A 19,551-nucleotide genomic window follows, 5' to 3' on the forward strand; every position below is an offset into this window, starting at 1 on the left:
GTGCAGTCTAAATATCATACCATGCAATTAGGAGACAGAATCCCTGCTATAGTGGGAGAGAGGCCTATCAATGCAGTCTAAATATCATACAGTGCAATTAGGGGATAGAGCCCCTGCTATAGTGGGAGAGAGGTCTATCAATGCAGTCCAAACATCATACAATGCAATTAGGAGACATAACCCCTGCTAAATCTGAGAGACCTGTATAGTGGGAGAGAGGCCCATCAATGCAGTCTAAGTATCACACAATGCAATTACGAGACAGAACCCCTGCTAAATCTGAGAGACCTGTATAGTGGGAGAGAGGCCCATCAATGCAGTCTAAGTATCACACAATGCAATTAGGTGACAGAGCCTCCGCCAAACTTGAGAAACCTGCATAGTGGGAGAGAGGCCCATCAATGCAGTCTAAATATCATACAATGCAACTAGGAGACAGAGCCCTGTTGAATTTGGGAAACCTGTATAGTGGGAGAGAGGCCTATCAATGCAGTCTAAATATCATACAATGCAATTAGGAGACAGAGCCCTGCTGAATTTGTATAGTGGGAGAGAGGCCTATCAATGCAGCCTAAATATTATACAATGCAATTCGGAGACAGAACCCCTGCTAAATTTGAGAGACCTGTATAGTGGGAGAGAGGCCTATCCGTGCAGTCTAAATATCATACCATGCAATTAGGAGACAGAACCCCTGCTAAATCTGAGAGACCTGTATAGTGGGAGAGAGGTCTATCAGTGCAGTCTAAATATCATACCATGCAATTAGGAGACAGAACCCCTGCTAAATTTGAGAGACCTGTATAGTGGGAGAGAGGCCCATCAATGCGGTCTAAATGTCATACAGTGCAATTAGGGGACAGAGCCCCTGCTATAGTGGGAGAGAGGTCTATCAATGCAGTCTAAACATCATACAATGCAATTAGGAGACAGAACCCCTGCTAAATTTGAGAGACCTGTATAGTGGGAGAGAGGCCCATCAATGCGGTCTAAATATCAAACAATTCAATTACGAGACAGAACCCCTGCTAAATCTGAGAGACCTGTATAGTGGGAGAGCGGCCCATCAATGCAGTCTAAGTATCACACAATGCAATTAGGTGACAGAGCCTCCGCCAAACTTGAGAAACCTGCATAGTGAGAGAGAGGCCCATCAATGCAGTCTAAATATCATACAATGCAACTAGGAGACAGAGCCCTGCTGAATTTGAGAAACCTGTATAGTGGGAGAGAGGCCTATCAAAGCAGCCTAAATATTATACAATGCAATTCGGAGACAGAACCCCTGCTAAATTTGAGAGACCTGTATAGTGGGAGACAGGCCTATTAGTGCAGTCTAAATATCATACCATGCAATTAGGAGACAGAACCCCTGCTATAGTGGGAGAGAGGCCTATCAATGCAGTCTAAATATCATACAGTGCAATTAGGGGATAGAGCCCCTGCTATAGTGGGAGAGAGGTCTATCAATGCAGTCTAAACATCATACAATGCAATTAGGAGACATAACCCCTGCTAAATCTGAGAGACCTGTATAGTGGGAGAGAGGCCCATCAATGCAGTCTAAGAATCACACAATGCAATTACGAGACAGAACCCCTGCTAAATATGAGAGACCTGTATAGTGGGAGAGAGGCCCATCAATGCAGTCTAAGTATCACACAATGCAATTAGGTGACAGAGCCTCCGCCAAACTTGAGAAACCTGCATAGTGGGAGAGAGGCCCATCAATGCAGTCTAAATATCATACAATGCAACTAGGAGACAGAGCCCTGTTGAATTTGGGAAACCTGTATATTGGGAGAGAGGCCTATCAATGCAGTCTAAATATCATACAATGCAATTAGGAGACAGAGCCCTGCTGAATTTGTATAGTGGGAGAGAGGCCTATCAATGCAGCCTAAATATTATACAATGCAATTCGGAGACAGAACCCCTGCTAAATTTGAGAGACCTGTATAGTGGGAGAGAGGCCTATCCATTCAGTCTAAATATCATACCATGCAATTAGGAGACAGAACCCCTGCTAAATCTGAGAGACCTGTATAGTGGGAGAGAGGCCTATCAGTGCAGTCTAAATATCATACCATGCAATTAGGAGACAGAACCCCTGCTATAGTGGGAGAGAGGCCTATCAATGCAGTCTAAATATCATACAATGCAATTAGGAGACAGAACCCCTGCTATAGTGGGAGAGAGGCCTATCAATGCAGTCTAAATATCATACCATGCAATTAGGAGACAGAACCCCTGCTAAATTCGAGAGACCTGTATAGTGGGAGAGAGGCCTATCAGTGCACTCTAAATATCATACCATGCAATTAGGAGACAGAACCCCTGCTATAGTGGGAGAGAGGCCTATCAATACAGTCTAAATATCATACAATGCAATTAGGAGACAGAACCTCTGCTATAGTGGGAGAGAGGCCTATCAATGCAGTCTAAATATCATACCATGGAATTAGGAGACAGCACCCTTGCTAAATTTGAGAGACCTGTCTAGTGGGAGAGAGGCCTATCAGTGCAGTCTAAATATCATACCATGCAATTAGGAGACAGAACCCCTGCTATAGTGGGAGAGAGGCCTATCAATACAGTCTAAATATCATACAATGCAATTAGGAGACAGAACCTCTGCTATAGTGGGAGAGAGGCCTATCAATGCAGTCTAAATATCATACCATGGAATTAGGAGACAGAACCCCTGCTAAATTTGAGAGACCTGTATAGTGGGAGAGAGGCCTATCAGTGCAGTCTAAATATCATACCATGCAATTAGGAGACAGAACCCCTGCTATAGTGGGAGAGAGGCCTATCAATGCAGTCTAAATATCATACCATGCAATTAGGAGACAGAACCCCTGCTAAATTTGAGAGACCTGTATAGTGGGAGAGAGGGTTTGTATTTGATGCTTTTGTAATTAAACCTTTTGTTTTCGAGGCTATCACTATAAACCGTGCTGGTGTCGTCATCAGTATTTTACCCCACAACACTAACTGGCAACATTTCATCCAATGAGATGTGACTCATTCGACACGTTAACTGGTGTCAGACAGGTCGGCATGTTCTGTGCCTAGGATGGAGCTATCTCCACAGGAGTCTTGCCTTCCCCCTTCCCTTTTTCAATTCATTGACGATCAGAAGACCTTTGCGTGTTTGCTGGTGACAGCATAGGTGTATGGTGTTGGCTTCCAATGACCTCGGCCTTAATGCCAGTAACACTGAGATCCTCCTCATTGGGACACCTGCTCCTGCCTTCCCTCTCTCACTCTGGCCACCCACACTGGTCCCTCTAACTGCAGCTTCCTGTGTGGCTATGAACCTTTGTGTCATCTTCCACTCCACCCTCTCCTACTCTCCTCACATCTCTGATGTCTCTAAGAAGTCACACTATCAGCTGCACCTCCTCAGCGGTATTCTTCCTTTTCTCACTTTCCCCCAGAAGGTCACTGTCTCCAGAGCCCTGGTCCTCTCTAGGCTGGACTACTGCAACCGTCCCTTTCTAAATCTTCCTGCCTCTATTCTTTGCCCTTTATAACTAATCCAGAACAGGACTGTGAGACTTGTCCTTGGCCTCAGGCCCATGGATCATATCTCTCCAGCCCTGAAATCTCTCCACTGGCTCCCTGTGGCTGCAAGGATCAAGTTCAAGGCCCTCTGCATTGTCCTCAAGGCTTTCTGCGGCCAGGGATCACTCTATGTCCAACTTTCTCTTCCTAAGCATCTACCTTTATGAGCTCTCTGCTCATCCACCTCCAACTCTCTGAGGGTCAGATGCTTCTCCAGTCAGAGTAGGGGGTAGATTTCTGTCCTCGGCGGGGGTCTCCCTCTGGAACAGCCTCCCTGCCTCTCTCAAACTTGAGCAGGATCACCTAAGCTTATGAAGCAACTCAAGAACTTCCTTTTTGCTTCCACTTTCTCTCTCCCTTGCTAATGTCCCTGTCTGCTGTGCATACTGGTTACCATGCCATCCACTGAACTTACGGGACCAGGCTCCTGCATGACCGGTTGCCTTTGCACTGCCTCCGGGCCTCCCAGCCACTAAGGCACTGTATCTGCAGGCCTACAGCACCCCGACTCTCTGCATTTATGAGCCACCTCCCTGGCAGAACTTATGAGTTCCTTTGCACTCTCCCCTCCCCCTTTGCACTTCTCCCCCTCCCTCCTGCACTTGCGTGGTCTGTTTTTACAAAAGGCCTAGTAAGATCGTTGTTTAGTCCTCCTTCTGTCTTCCCTTCCGTGTCTTGTCACACTTAGAAACACTTGTGTACAGGCGCGTTATAAATGGCTTATCATATCATTTGTTCTTGCCAGTAAGGCCTTTCTCATTTTAGGCCTCCTGTTTTTTCTTTAAAATATGTTCCAACGACACCGAACATTCACAATGAGGGCAAAAGATGTGAAAAGGGGGAAAACATGCTAAAAAGCCACTTTTAGCTTGCATGAGGGGAGTGTCTGGCAAAAAAAGGGAATATGCTCAGCCAACCTTAGTCTCAAAAGTTGATCACATTATTTGTTCTGAAAAAAGCCCACGACCAATTGGAGCAGGCGGGCAAGGAAAGTGTGAAAGTCACCAGGCACTGTAAGTGACTTCAATTCAACACTACAGCTAAGTCAATGCCTAGTCTGGGACGCTGATGGAGGCCCTTATTGATGTATTTTTATGTCCAGTTCATTTACTCTGGATGACAACCCTTATATAACACCCTTCTCTCAGAATCCCCCCGACCCTGCTGAGCCAAGAAGTAGGTTTGTTTTGCAAATTTAAAAGGTTTATTTGAAAATTAAACAATATATAGATATATCACACTTTTATAATAAATTAATGTTTGATAGCACACTTGTGAGGATGATAGTGATCAACAATGAATAATGTTACAATGGTACACTCTTTTTGATGGCTTAGAAGTGATATAGAGAGGATAAAGTAGCTGAGAATGCTTTTATGGCTTCAAGGACGATGCAATGGTGAATGAAAATGCAGTACAGAAAATAAACTTGATATGACTTCAACAAAAGACAATGTAATCACTTTTCTTTGACAATTCACCCCCCCACCCCCTTCTATGCAAGGTAAAGAGATGGGAGGAAAGCACACAGTTCTCAGGAATGCAATGAAATATAATTCAGTTCCCCCCTAGCAAGCTTAGATGAAAACAGGTAGGAGTTTTAAACGCAGGCAAGATACTTTGATGTGGTTGCAATTAAGTGAAAAATATGCTAAAATTGCTTTTAATTCCCTATAGGAGGTTCCTTGTGAGTGAGAGATACTTTAAATTATTTCAGGATCACTTTAGCAATGCTCTATGAATGATTGTCAGGTTGCACACGAATTTCTGCAAGGAAGGCAAGGACAAATATTTTTACATGTGGCTGAATTTAAGCAAAATGTCAAATCACGGCAAATTTAGTCGCGTGCGTCAAGCGCAATTACGGAGGCACTAACAAACAGTTCCGGAGATACGGCCGATTTAGTAAAGGTAGTTTTTCGGATTTGAAATTTTAAAGCTCAGAATGACAGATGACAGTTTTCAGTTTTAAAGATGACAGAATGACACGATTCTAGGAGGCAGTTCTAATAGGCTAAAATAGTTTGGATTAGATTATTTTAAACTAAGAGAGATTGGTTTTGGCACAGTGCTAGCTGGGTACTCACACTTGATTTTGGACAGGAATGCGACTTCGTCACCGATCGGGTCAGGATTGGCTGGACTTCTGCTAGCAGTTCTTCACAGCGATCTGGTCTCTGGTTCTCTCTGGTTACGGATACAGCACTACTTTCTGGATACTGCTACAGGTTCTTGCAAAAGTTCTTGGCAAAGAATTCGAACAGCTCGCTTGAATAGTTTGGTTGGTTTTGAGGCCTGCTGAAGAGGATTCAGCTTGTGGATTCAGGCCTCTCTGCTACAAATTCTGGAGTTAATTTCTGGTCTCTGGAGATTGATGGATTTGAAGTCTGGATCTCTGGATGTGAAGTCTGAAGTCTCCCGGCAAAGCGTCCCGCAAGAAAGTGGAAAGTAAATGTCCCTACCTGGGTTCCAGTGGCTCTTCCTATGTGTTTTGAAAATGGGTGTGTGCCTGGGCCTAGCTAAGCCTGCCCCTCTCACGTATCATTGGCCAAGCTTTCTCTCTCCCATGATTGGGGGAAAGAAATGGAGTGTCAGAGTGATGCTGGAGGTTTTATGGTCAGAGGAACCTCCCCTTGTCAAATTCTCTATTTCTGACCCAAATACATATTTATCTATGTACCATTTTTCTAATGTTATAGGTCCAGTTAACATATTTTCTGTAGCACCAAACCATCCGATCCCTGTCTTTGTATGATGTTGTGTCCACTTATGACAGAATTCTCCCCTTTTCATCCAGATAACGACCTCTAAACCTTTCCAGATTTTACACAGATGTGCACCAGGGATATGGGTTTCAGATGATAAAGTGTCAGATTTTTAACATGCATACATTTGGAGTAACAACCCTTTTTTCCGCTACTATCCCCAAGAACATACCACAGGGTCCTAACACCTCTTAAAATGTGCACAGAAAAATCACAAAAATGATGATGTTATTTATATAATTTTGACAAGCCTGCACTGTAAATTATCAATCTTTTTAAAATCATGCTCTGGCCCCAAAGGGGTGTGGTTTTCCAAAGCACATGGTGGAATTTCTGGTTTATCCACTTCCCCCAAGCTCAGCTGGCTCTCACAGGCACTGCCTCTCCCAGTTTCTCCCAAGAGGAAGCCATTTTACGACCCCCCCAATATAACATTTGCCTGAGTCCAGGACAGGGCTTTGTTCAACTTCCTGCAGTCCCCAGGTACCACTCCCCTAATTCAATCAGAGAGGTGTCATCTCCTTTTGGCAGGGGCAGCAGAATGTAGCCAGGCCTGGGAAGAGTGGCTGAGCAGGTTTCACTCCTGTCGGGGTAGTTGTCAGGCAGAATTCAGCTAAATGTCACTTTAGTTCCCAGTTTTCTACATTCAAATCCAACTTACAATTTTTTCACATGAAGCTAGAATGCTGATTCTAAGTTCAAAACTATGACATTTAAACAATTGCAACCAATGTGACACTCACAAGTAGGTCACTCATTTATTCTAAACATTTCGATTTTAGTGGCTTTAAACCCAAATTCACTTAAGCTGCTGACATCCCCAGCAATTTTTGTATATACACATTAAATAATTAATTCCTTCAAGTCATTTCAGAATATAGTTTTACATTGTATCCACCTCTTAGCAAGTCTTTCCTTGGCCTGGTTTGGGTTCATTTGTTCAGTTTTACACAAAAGTCTGGTGGTTTTAAAACACCAGCTTTCTGATAGTGGTGAGCACCAGTATTGCATCCATTTTTGACATTAAGAAATTAATTCCCCACAGTTCTGGGTTGCTTTTGGCAATCAGCATTGCCATTCCCAAAGGTTTCAGGCTACTGTGTGTGTAGCCCAATGGTGGTTTTAGGCAGTGCCCTCCTGTGCTCACAACATAGGCAAAAATGGGTGGGAGCCTATTCTTCATGTTTTCCCTGTGCACTCTGTGGGGAGTTCTGGCCATCATGATGTTTTCAATGCCAGTAATGCACAGTTTTATGGTAGGGCTTGGATGCATGGGTAAAAACATCCCACAAGCCCCCCCTCTTGCGATGGCCATTCTGATCTTTCACTGATGGAACTCGCAAGATCTGGGATGTTCGCCTCATCTTCTTCCAATTCCGTAGATGGCACAGTTCAGCATCTTTTCCTCCCTCCAGTCGATTAATCAGTTCTCCTTGCTGGTCCTGATGGGAGGATTGGGCGGTACTCCGGGCCCCTCGGATCTTCGCTCCCGGTCCCCAGGTCGCCTTCCGTGGTCAGTCTCCGGGTTTTCTTTATCCTACGACGACAAAGCAAAGCGGCAATACACATTCCTAGACCTTTTTCCACCACTATTAATGGTGTGGCGAACACATACATTTTATACATCCGGTTAGATTTTTCAGTCTTGTTTTAAAAACAAGATATAACAGGAAATATTTTTACAAGAATCATAATATTTTAGAGACTATCTACATGGGATAATTTAGGTTGGAACTGGATTAATCTGGAGCGGTCCCCTCTGGGATTCCAGAGGATTCCTCCAGTTGTTGCAGAGTGTGCCTGGGATGGCAACACTTTAGCTGATTTATATGGACCCACTTGTCTACCCCCTCTGCCGAACTGCCTTTGCGGATGCAGATCTTGTAAGCTACAGGGGAGATTTTGTCTATAATTTCAAACGGTCCCTTCCATGTAGGCAAACATTTTCGCTGTTTGGCCTGGTTCCTTTGGAACTTGTATAGATAGACCCAGTCTCCCACAGTATATTCCTTCCTGGTGGTCTTCAGGTCGTAGTGGGTTTTCATGCTATCAGCTGATCTTTCTAGATTCCGCTGAGCATAGGCAAAAGCATGCTGAAGGTGTTTCCTTAAATTCTCCACATACTCATGAGTTGTGGAGGCATTTATCAGTGTCTGCTCTTGGGTCCTGTAGAGCAAATGCTGGGGAAGCACCATCTTGCATCCGGTAATCAACTCAAATGGTGACATTTTAGTTGCAGAAGAAGGGGTAGATCTGATGGCCATTAGGACCAGAGGTAATCGGATATTCCAACTTGGCCCAGAATCTGCCACAAACTTTTTTAAGATGCTCACAATGGTTTGGTTGTATCGCTCTACTGCTCCAGAAGAAGCTGGCCGGTAAGCAATGTGTAGCTTCCTTTTAACCCCCAGTATCTCTCACATCTTTGTCATTACCTCGCTGGTGAAATGGCTACCTCTGTCTGACTCAATCCTTTGAGGTAGACCAAAACGGGGAAAGATGTGGTTAATCATCAGGGCAGCTGCTGTTTCTGCCTTGCAGTTTGGGGCTGGGAGACATTCCACCCACTTGGTAAACAAGCATGTGACGGTCAACATGTACTTGTTTCCTCTAGACGAGCGAATTACAGGGCCTACGAAGTCGATTTGCAAATCTGACCATGGCAGTGTCATCCCCCTCTTTTGGAGAGGTGCACGGTGAGTGAGGGATGATGGCTGAAATTGTGCACACACAAGACACCCCTTCAAGTATTGTTTGAGGTCCTGCCCCATGTGTGGCCAGTTTGCAACCTCTCTTAAGATCTCAAGTGTTGTGTGAAACCCCCTATGACCGGCGGTGGCCGCATCATGGCCGTGACTTAACATCAGGCTTTTGAATGAGGTAGGAACCACCCACTGATCATGGCCAGCTTGGGATTTCCTTACCAACAAACCGTCTTGGATTCGGAACCTTTTTGGACATTTCATCAACACTCTTAGGTCCTCTTTCCCAATGTAATCGGTATCCGTCAGGGGAAAGTTCTCAGGGTCCTCAATGTGTTGGTAAAACTTACCAATTATTGGATCCCCCTTTTGAGTCGTAATTAAATCAGCATCAGGGGTCTCCTTACTCCATTGTGCAGTTGAAAGATCATTGTGAGCATTTGTCTGGGACCTAGTGATAGCAGTGACCTGGATTTCCCCCAACAGGGACTCTATTTCTATTAGATCCCCTTGGATGGCCCTGGTTTTGGCCAGCTGATCAGCTAAGTCATTTCCAGTTTTGTCTGGTCCCTCTACTTTGGAATGACCCTTGATCTTTTTCCAGTAGATGGTCATCCCATTCGAGGTGACCAGGTCATCAATGTTTTGAATTATCTTCCCATGTTTCAAAGGTTTGTTATTAGCACATAGCATGCCTCTGGTTTTCCAGTTAACCAGGTGCTCCACGAACCCGTTCCGTACATAATCCGAACGTTCGTGACCAGTTCATGGAGTTGATGTTGGACAGCAGTGAGGGTGGCTTGATGCACAGCCATCAATTCTGCCACCTGACTACTTCGGGGACCAATTTTGTATCCAGCGGAGGGTTCTGGGGACTCATTCACCCATGCGTTCCCTACGCCGGCCACGAGTTCTTTTTCCCCGTTGTTGTCAACATGGTAAGAGCATCCATCCACATACACAGTGGGCATTCCCTCACACTTGTCTTCTTCAAAGACTTTGTGTGGGGAATTAAGGTATGCCTCCATGTTGTCCTTGATTTTTAGACTTTCGTCCTCGAGACAGTTTTCTCTGGCACAATCATGCAAGTCAGCCAGACCTTGCGCGAGGGGACTCTTCTTGTTTTGGCCATATCTGACCTCCACAGGAAAGCCTTGCATTGACAGAATCCAGGAAGTAATTCGGGAATTACTCACATTTCCGATCCGGATTCTGTCACTTTGGAGATATTGCAGAGGCTGGTGTGGAGTCTCCACTATGATGTTTCCCCCTGGATAAACGGGCGGTAATTCTTCAATGCCCACACCGTTGCCAGGAGTGCCTTCTCACAATCGTTGAATTTTTCCTCCACAGAGGATAAAGTTTTGCTCGCATAGGAGATTACTTTATTGACCTTGTCATGCTTTTGGTATAATACTGCCGTCAAGCACGTATTAGAAAACCCTGTCTCCAGGAAGAACTCCTTGTTTCTGACAGGGTAAGCTAGGCAAGGCGCTTGTGAGAGGCTTCTCTTGAGTTGTCTTACTGCCTCGGATTGTTCTGAACCCCATTCCCACTTGACCCCCCCCTTCAAAAGATGAATCAGGGGTCTGGTGATCTCTGCATAGCCCTCAATGAACTTTCTGCTGTAATTAGTCAGTCCAAGGAGGCTCCTTAGTCCCCGCAGAGTTGTGGGGTCTTTCAGTTTCTGAATTGCTTACACTTTCTTTTCCTGGGGACAGAGACCCTGAGGAGTAATCTCATGCCCCAAGAAATTAACACGGGTTCTACACCACTGTGCTTTCTGAAAGGAAAGTTTAGCTCCGGCGGTCCTCAACTGTGCCAGAACATAACGGATCTCCGCTATATGTTCTTCCACAGATGGACTTTTGATGAGGGCCTCATCTGCATAAACCAGGTTACCCCTCGCAACCAGGTCAGGAATGGCCTTATGTAGGAAAATGTTGAATTCATTGCCGGAGTTGAGGCATCCGAAGGGAGTCCGAGTCCATGTGTACTGCTGGTCCCCAAAGGTAGTCAGCAGTTTGTCATGGTCCTCCCTACTGACAGGCACGGTCGAGTATCCATTGGTCAGGTCTATTGCAGTGAATACCTGTGACCCCTGAATCTGGGCCAGCCCTTGGTCAATGTAGGGCAGAGGCCATCGGGAAGTATGGACCCGTTTGTTGAGCTCCCTAAGGTCGGCGCAGAGTCTCCACTGGCCATTTGGCTTCAATATTCCCAGCACCGGATTATTGAAAGTGCTGTGGACTGGACGGATTATTCCCCGGGACTCAAGGTTCTTAATTATTTCAGTAAGGGACTCCATGGATGCGAGAGGCAAACGATATTGCTTCACAAACACTGGAGTCATTCCAGGGTCCGTGGGAATTGTTGTTGTGTGGATGTCGGTGCGACCACAGTCATATGAGTCTACCGCAAAGAGGTCTTGGAAATCCAAGAAAACTTGTTTCAACTTTTGCTTCTGTTCCAGAGTCACACAGGCATCAGCTAGGTTGACTCTCTCTTCCACCATCTGCCTGAAGCCTGGAAAGACTTCTGGTTTGGCTATCTCAGCGGCCTCCTCCAGCTGGGTGGAGAAGTCCCTGGTCCGAATGCTGATTTGGACTGGAGGCTTCAGGTGGGAAAGGCAGCCTTCATGGACCTGGAAAATCACCTCATCCCTCCTGAAGTCACAAGTCACATCTTCCTTACCATAAGGGCAAGAAGTGTACACCAGGAAGTTCCCCCATGCCGGTTAAAGATCCTGTATGGTGTTGTATTGTCATCACTGTCACTGTCAAAACAGTACTTGGGGATTGGTCCTAACAGTTCATTTCCTAAATCAATGGAGAAATGTCGGTCATCAACCACCATTCCAATAATGGTGCCTGCGGCTAGAGTAAAACTCTGTAAGTGGCTGTTATCCACCTCTATTGGAATGGTGTCATGTTCTATGTTGACTAATGGTGTTGGGTTTACCCCTAACCCTTGCTGTTGGAGAGAAGCATTTAGATGAATATAAGCATCAGGGTTTTTTCAATTTTTGTCCTCTTTTAACTTTCACTTCCAGGGAGAATTGTCGGGTCCTTTCTGGGATGGTGACTTCCTCTTTAAGTTGAATTTCAACTGCATAAGGTAGCAATTGAGCTGACCTAAATGCTTTTTCTTGATCATCAAAGCCCATGGGATTATCCGCTAATCGGGACTAAGCTTTGAAGTTTATTAGGTCCAAACTAATGGCGAAGCGATTGAGAATGTCACTGCCTAAGTAAAAGGCGGCAGTGACGTCTCGCACGACCCAACAATTATGGACTATGCTCTTGTTGCCAATGGAGATTTTGAGCATACACCTGCTTGGCAGGAGATGTTTGGAATTGGGTGTTTCCAGATCCATTTCCCATGTGTCTATCAGTTTGAATGTGGGAATGGCTGGATCTTTTGGGAGTTGGCGGAACATGGCTTCGCTGATGAAGCTCTTACCGTTGTTCACACACACTCGAGCGAGAACAGAGTCCTTCCCATCATTTAACTGAACAGGGATGAACAACTGATCTCCAATTTGCTGAATATCAGCCAGGCTCTGAGCTGATTTCACATCTTTCTGGACTATAGGAGTGGGAGTGTCTGATTGTGGATTGGTAAAGAATTTCAGAGTGTTTCCTTCCAGTGTGGAATACCACCTTAAACTGGAAGGAAGGTTGATTTTCAGAAATAGAGAGGACCCCCCATCACCAGTCTGTTGTTCTACTACTATTATTGTCACATCTGGAATTTGGTTGTTCTGGAAGTGAAATTCTACTTGGTCAGATTTTTGTTCAACCATGTGGCACGTGCCGTTTAAACTAACATGATTGACACTCTGCTTTAATTTTATTGGTCGTCTAATCTGGGTCCAGAGGACCTTGTTTACGCAATCTATTAGGGGTGACAACCTTCTCATGAGGTCATTCCCTAGTAAACAAGGGGTGCCCTCTGGAGTCACTACTATGACCGGGTGTTTCACCTTGTGTCAGCCAATTTTAATGTCCAAGTCTGCAGTCCCCCCGACGGGAATTTCCTTCCCGTCAAAGTTCTGCAGTTGTCCAGGAAGAGAGGTGAGAGGAATTCGGTAATTCTCCCCCCTTCCTGCATTTAGTAATCAAAGGCCCTTTTGGACAGAAGGGTAGCTTGGGATCCAGTGTCCACCAGTGCCAAAATTGTACCCTACCCCTGTACTTGTACCGGGGCATAATATCTTCCCTCCTTCTCCTCAAGGGGGCACAGATAATGCACATTTTTGGACAACTGGTGGGCTAACTTTATAGTTTTTGAGATGGCGAGAGAAGAGATTTGGGCAGAATTCTGTGGAGAGCCTTTCTGAAAGAAAAAGTTGGCAACTGGAAATGGTTTCTGGTTCTGGGCTGCCCCCCCCTTTTTTGGAGGCAGTCATCAGGATGGGTTTGACCCTTTTGGTATTGTTGGTTCTGGGATAGAATGATGGGCGGCGACAGCTCAATCCCCACATCCACCCAGTCTGGATTGGAATCTCTTGGGACCCATTTTTCCTTGGGAGGAGTTCCCCCATCTCTGAAGGAGAAGATCATTTTCCCAGATCTTCTGAGGATCCCTCTCCCTCAAATTGGAAGACCTGTACCTCCTCCACAAAGTGGGTCTGTTTGGGTCCTTTGTTTCTCCTACCCCCCCTCTGCTCCTTGGGTGGCAGACTTTCAGGGGTAGGAGATTTCAGATCCCGTGCCATATTTTGGACCTGGCGCTCACGTTGGGAAACCCGCTCAGGTTGATACAGGGTTCTTTTTTCTCTCCTGGGCTGATCCCAGGAAGGGTAGCTATCCCTTCTCTGGTAATACCCCGGGTTGGGAAGATTTGGGTACCCCTCCACCCTTGGCCTCCCCTCTCCCGGATTAGGTTGTCTGGGCTCAGGGAATTGGGGAAAGAAGGATGGATGGTTTCGGGGCTGGAAACCTTGTGGATACCTGGGAAAAAAGTTCTGCCCAGTGTTTGGGGAATTTCTGCCCTCCTGTGGGAAGTTAGGAGGGAAGTTCCCTGGGTCAGGTGCTTGGCTGGATCCTCCCCCTTGGGCTGGAGGAGTCCACACATAACTCAGGATTGGTCGGTTTCCCTTGTAGCGGGGACTTACATAGTCAGGGGATCGGGGGACCCCATTTGTGGGACTACCTCCTCGACTCGCTGTCTGTGACTGGCCCGAGGGCCTTCTGGGCTGTGAATTATTTGGTGCAGGCAGGTTTTCAGGCCCCCCATCTCCAAATCTAAAATGGGGCCAACCTTTACCTCTGCCACCTTGGCAGCAGCAGGGGTGCTGTTGGTTTTGGGGTTTTTCTGCGCATTACTTTTATTTTCTATGGGCTTCTGCATCTCATAGATCCGGGTGGCTTGCTCAATGACCCAGTCTAAAGATCTTTTCTCGTGAAAATCTCTCACGAGTTGGGTCATTATGTACTTGGGAAGAGCATGGAAAAATGTGTTGATGAATTCTCTGCTGTCCGTGCGCACCCTTCTGGTGGTCTGCGCAAAGGCACGCTTCAATTCTTGCACAAATTCTTGTGGGGCCTGATCCTCCCCACATTGCAAATTGTAGGCTGCCTTGCAAGCCTCTTGGGGATTTCTATATACAGAAAAATGTTTCAATATGGCCGCCCTATATGTGGACCATCTTGAATGGTTTTGGTCCTCCAGCCCTGCAAAGAAACTGGAGTATTCAGGGGAGAATGTCCATTTGACGTACTGGATGCAGCTACTGCTGTCCTTCAAATGGAAAGTCTCCATCATTTGCTCATAGAGCTCCAAGTGTTCCCAAACAGAATACTTGCCGTTCTTATGATAAGGCGTGATAACACTCCTGATTGCCTTAATCTGTTTTAAGGGGTCCTTAAGCAAGGCCCTTTTCACCTTATTGGCCTTTTGGGTTCGGGAAACCCTGGTCCATTCATCCTCTGATTCAGAAGCACTGCTCCTAGAGGTGCCCGTCTGATCTTCCAGGTTTTCCCGGATTCTGCGAGCCTGGCAATAGCTGGCAGAATGTGTGGACCCGGTCTCCTGTGTCCTGTGATGATCCCTCCTTGCTACCAGGATTTGATGGGTACCCCCCCCCCACTGACCTAACTGGGCAGAGGTTTTCAGGGTGCCCTTAGTGGGCCTACTCTCCTGGGGTTCCCCACTAAATTGCACTGTACTTAGGTGTCCATACCCGGGTGCCCGCCCATCCATTCCTGGGTGGTACTGGCCTATGAGCCCCATACTTTTGGCTGGATAGTAATCTGCCATTCCTGTGGCCCTGTGCTCATGCGCGCCAGGGGACATGGGGGTGGCAGAGTCCAGGGACTGAGAGAGATGAAGGCCTCTGGTACTAGGGCTTCTGAGGTTATGCTCAGGTGTTTCCCTTTCCCAGCGAACTTCATCTCTGTCAGCCCCTGCTCCCTGTTGCAATGCAAGAGCCTGCGCTTTCAGTTCCTCAGTTAAGGCCTTACTAGACTCTATCAGTCTCTCCTGCATGGCTACCTGTTGCTGAAGCCTATCATTGTGCTGACAGAGAGCCTCATTTTCTCTCTGTGCCTCCTGATTGGTCCTGGAGTACTGGGCCAGTCTCTGCTGCAGGAGGGTTACCTCCTGAGTCCCATCCCTACTGGCCTGCTCCTTTCTTGCCAGAGCCTCCTCCACCCTCCTGGTGTGACCTAGCAAGCCCTGATGCACTTTTTGGAGGTCACCCAGGCCCTGGAGTGCCAAGTGATTTTCTTCAATTTTTCTTTTTAAATGCAGACTTCCTGGCCTAAGGTATCCCTTTCCTGACCAAGAGCCTGCATTTGTGAAGCCAGGTCGTCCCTCAGCCTTTGAAAGGCACCAGCTTTCTGGCATTCTTCATCAAACTCTGCCTGGGTATCCAGGTTTTCAAAATCAATTTATTGCTTTCTGGCTTTTCCCTATCTAGGTGGCTTTGCAGGGTGACTACCTGCTCAGCAGATGCCCTATTGAAATCTAATTGTTGCTCCAGCTTTTTCTGGCTCTGCAGTAGGGAGTCCAAACCTTCTTGGTACTCCTTCTGCAAGGCCAGAAATCTGGTATCCTGGTCAGACTTTTCCTGTTGCAGGATACACATGTCCTCTTTGATTTTAATGAGATACTGTCTGCTCTCATTTTCTGACTCCTGGCTTCTGTGCATCCTCTGCTCAGAAGAGACCAGGTCAGATTGGGCCTTTTCTAACGCCATCTGTTGCCTATTTGCCAGATCTTGGCCTTCAGCACATTTGTCCTGCATGGCTCCCATATATAGATACAAATATGCCGCTATCCTAACCATCTTGTCGTGTTCATCTTTAGCTTTAGGAGCCATGTATAGTTCACTCAGGGCCACATGTAAGGGACCCTGATCTCTCCAGATATCTAACCCAGTTGCAGTGACCTGTCGTGTGATTGCCTGCAACCACACATCCTGGCCCTGCTCAGTCCATTCACCTCTCACAAATAGCTTATGTAAGAAGTGCTCTCTGGCTATTTTGATGTCTACCAGTGTCGTCATTCTGGAATTTGAGTTCCTTCCTGACTTACAGACGTTTGTATTTTATTTTGCAAAACAGACTGCTTCCTTAGAGCGTTCCTTTGTGGGGTGCTTTCACAGTGTAAAACAGCGTGGTGATCTAACCGGATATTTGTATCTGGTCAGTTGACACACTGTATTAAGCTGCACAAGTGGTAAATCTAATCCAGAATATCCCGGCTCCGAGCCCCCACTTTGTAAGCGACTTCAATTCATCACTACAGCTAAGTCAATGCCTAGTCTGGGACGCTGATGGAAGCCCTTATTGATGTATTTTTATGTCCAGTTCATTTACTCTGGATGACAACCCTTATATATCGCCCCTCTCTCAGAATCCCCCTGACCCCGCTGAGCCAAGAAGTAGGTTTGTTTTGCAAATTTAAAAGGTTTATTTGAAAATTAAACAATATATAGATATATCACACTTTTATAATAAATTAATGTTTGATAGCACACTTGTGAGGATGATAGTGATCAACAATGAATAATGTTACAGTGGTACACTCTTTTTGATGGCTTAGAAGTGATATAGAGATGATAAAGTAGCTGAGAATGCTTTTATGGCTTCAAGGATGATGCAATGATGAATGAAAATGCAGTACAGAAAATAAACTTGATATGACTTCAACAAAAGACAATGTAATTACTTTTCTTTGACAATTCACCCCCCCACCCCCTCTACGCAAGGTAAAGAGATGGGAGGAAAGCACACAGTTCTCAGGAATGCAATCAAATATAATTCAGTTCCCCCCTAGCAAGCTTAGATGAAAACAGGTAGGAGTTTTAAACGCAGGCAAGATACTTTGATGTGGTTGCAATTAAGTGAAAAATATGCTAAAATTGCTTTTAATTCCCTATATGAGGTTCCGGGTGAGTGAGAGATACTTTAAATTAATTCAGGATCACTTTAGCAATGCTCTATGAATGATTGTCAGGTTGCACCCGAATTTCAGCAAGGAAGGCAAGGACAAATATTTTTACACGTGGCTGAAATTAAGCAAAATGTCAAATCGCGGCAAATTTAGTCGCGTGCGTCAAGCGCAATTACGGAGGCACTATAATGATTTAGTAAAGGTAGTTTTTCGGATTTGAAATTTTAAAGCTCAGAATGACAGATGACAGTTTTCAGTTTTAAAGATGACAGAATGACACGATTCTAGGAGGAAGTTCTAATAGGCTAAAATAGTTTGGATTAGATTATTTTAAACTAAGAGATTGGTTTTAGCACAGTGCTAGCTGGGTACTCACACTAGATTTTGGACAGGAATGCAACTTCGTCACCGATCGGGTCAGGATTGGCTGGACTTCTGCTAGCAGTTCTTCACAGCGATCTGGTCTCTGGTTCTCTCTGGTTCCGGGTACAGCACTGCTTTCTGGATACTGCTACAGGTTCTTGCAAAAGTTCTTGGCAAAGATTTCAAACAGCTCGCCCGGCTGTTGAATAGTTTGGTTGGTTTTGAGGCCTGCTGAAGAGGATTCAGCTTGTGGGTTCAGGCCTCTCTGCTACAAATTCTGGAGATAATTTCTGGTCTCTGGAGATTGATGAATTTGAAGTCTGGATCTCTGGATGTGGAGTCTGAAGCCTCCCGGCAAAGCGTCCCGCAAGAAAGTGGAAAGTGAATGTCCCTACCTGCGTTCCAATGGCTCTTTTTATGTGTTTTGAAAATGGGTGTGTGCCTGGGCCTAGCTAAGCCTGCCCCTCTCACTTATCATTGGCCAAGCTTTCCTCTCTCCCATGATTGGGGGAAAGAAATGGAGTGTCAGAGTGATGCTGTAGGTTTTATGGTCAGAGGAACCTCCCCTTGTCAAATTGCACACAAATCTATTTCTGACCCAAATACATATTTATCTATTTACCATTTTTCTAATGTTATAGGTCCAGTTAACATATTCTTCTGTAGCACCAAACCATCCGATCCCTGTCTTTGTACGATGTTGTGTCCACTTATGACAGAATTCTCCCCTTTTCATCCAGATAACAACCTCTAAACCTTTCCAGATTTTACACAGATGTGCACCAGGGATATGGGTTTCAGATGATAAAGTGTCAGATTTTTAACATGCATGCATTTGTAGTAACAACCCTTTTTTCCACTACTATCCCCAAGAACATACCACAGGGTCCTAACACCTCTTAAAATGTGCACAGAAAAATCACAAAAATGATGATGTTATTTATATAATTTTGACAAGTCCGCACTGTGAATTATCCATCTTTTTAAAATCATGCTCTGGCCCCAAAGGGGTGTGGTTTTCCAAAGCACATGGTGGAATGTCTGGTTTATCCACTTCCCCCAAGCTCAGCTGGCTCTCACAGGCACTGCCCCTCCCAGTTTCTCCCAAGAGGAAGCCATTTTACGACCCCCCCCCAATATAACATTTGCCTGAGTCCAGGACAGGGCTTTGTTCAACTTCCTGCAGTCCCCAGGTACCACTCCCCTAATTCAATCAGAGAGGTGTCATCTTCTTTTGGCAGGGGCAGCAGAATGCAGCCAGGCCTGGGAAGAGTGGCTGAGCAGGTTTCACTCCTGTCGGGGGTAGTTGTCAGGCAGAATTCAGCTAAATGTCACTTTAGTTCCCAGTTTTCTACATTCAAATCCAACTTACAATTTTTGCACATGCAGCAAGAATGCTGATTCTAGGTTCAAAACTATGACATTTAAACAATTGCAACCTATGTGACACTCACAAGTAGGTCACTCATTTATTCTAAACATTTCGATTTTAGTGGCTTTAAACCCAAATTCACTTAAGCTGCTGACATCCCCAGCTATTTTTTATATATACATTAAATAATTACTTCCTTCAAGTCATTTCAGAATATAGTTTTACTTTGTATCCACCTCTTAGCACGTCTTTCCTTGGCCTGGTTTTGGTTCATTTGTTCAGTTTTACACAAAAGTCTGGTGGTTTTAAAATGCCAGCTTTCTGATAGTGGTTAGCACCAGTATTGCATCCATTTTTGACATTAAGAAATGAATTC

The sequence above is a fragment of the Ambystoma mexicanum genome, chromosome 8, assembly GCF_040938575.1.
Source record: "Ambystoma mexicanum isolate Mex_15411 chromosome 8, UKY_AmexF1_1, whole genome shotgun sequence".
Classification (NCBI taxonomy): Eukaryota; Metazoa; Chordata; class Amphibia; order Caudata; family Ambystomatidae; genus Ambystoma; species Ambystoma mexicanum.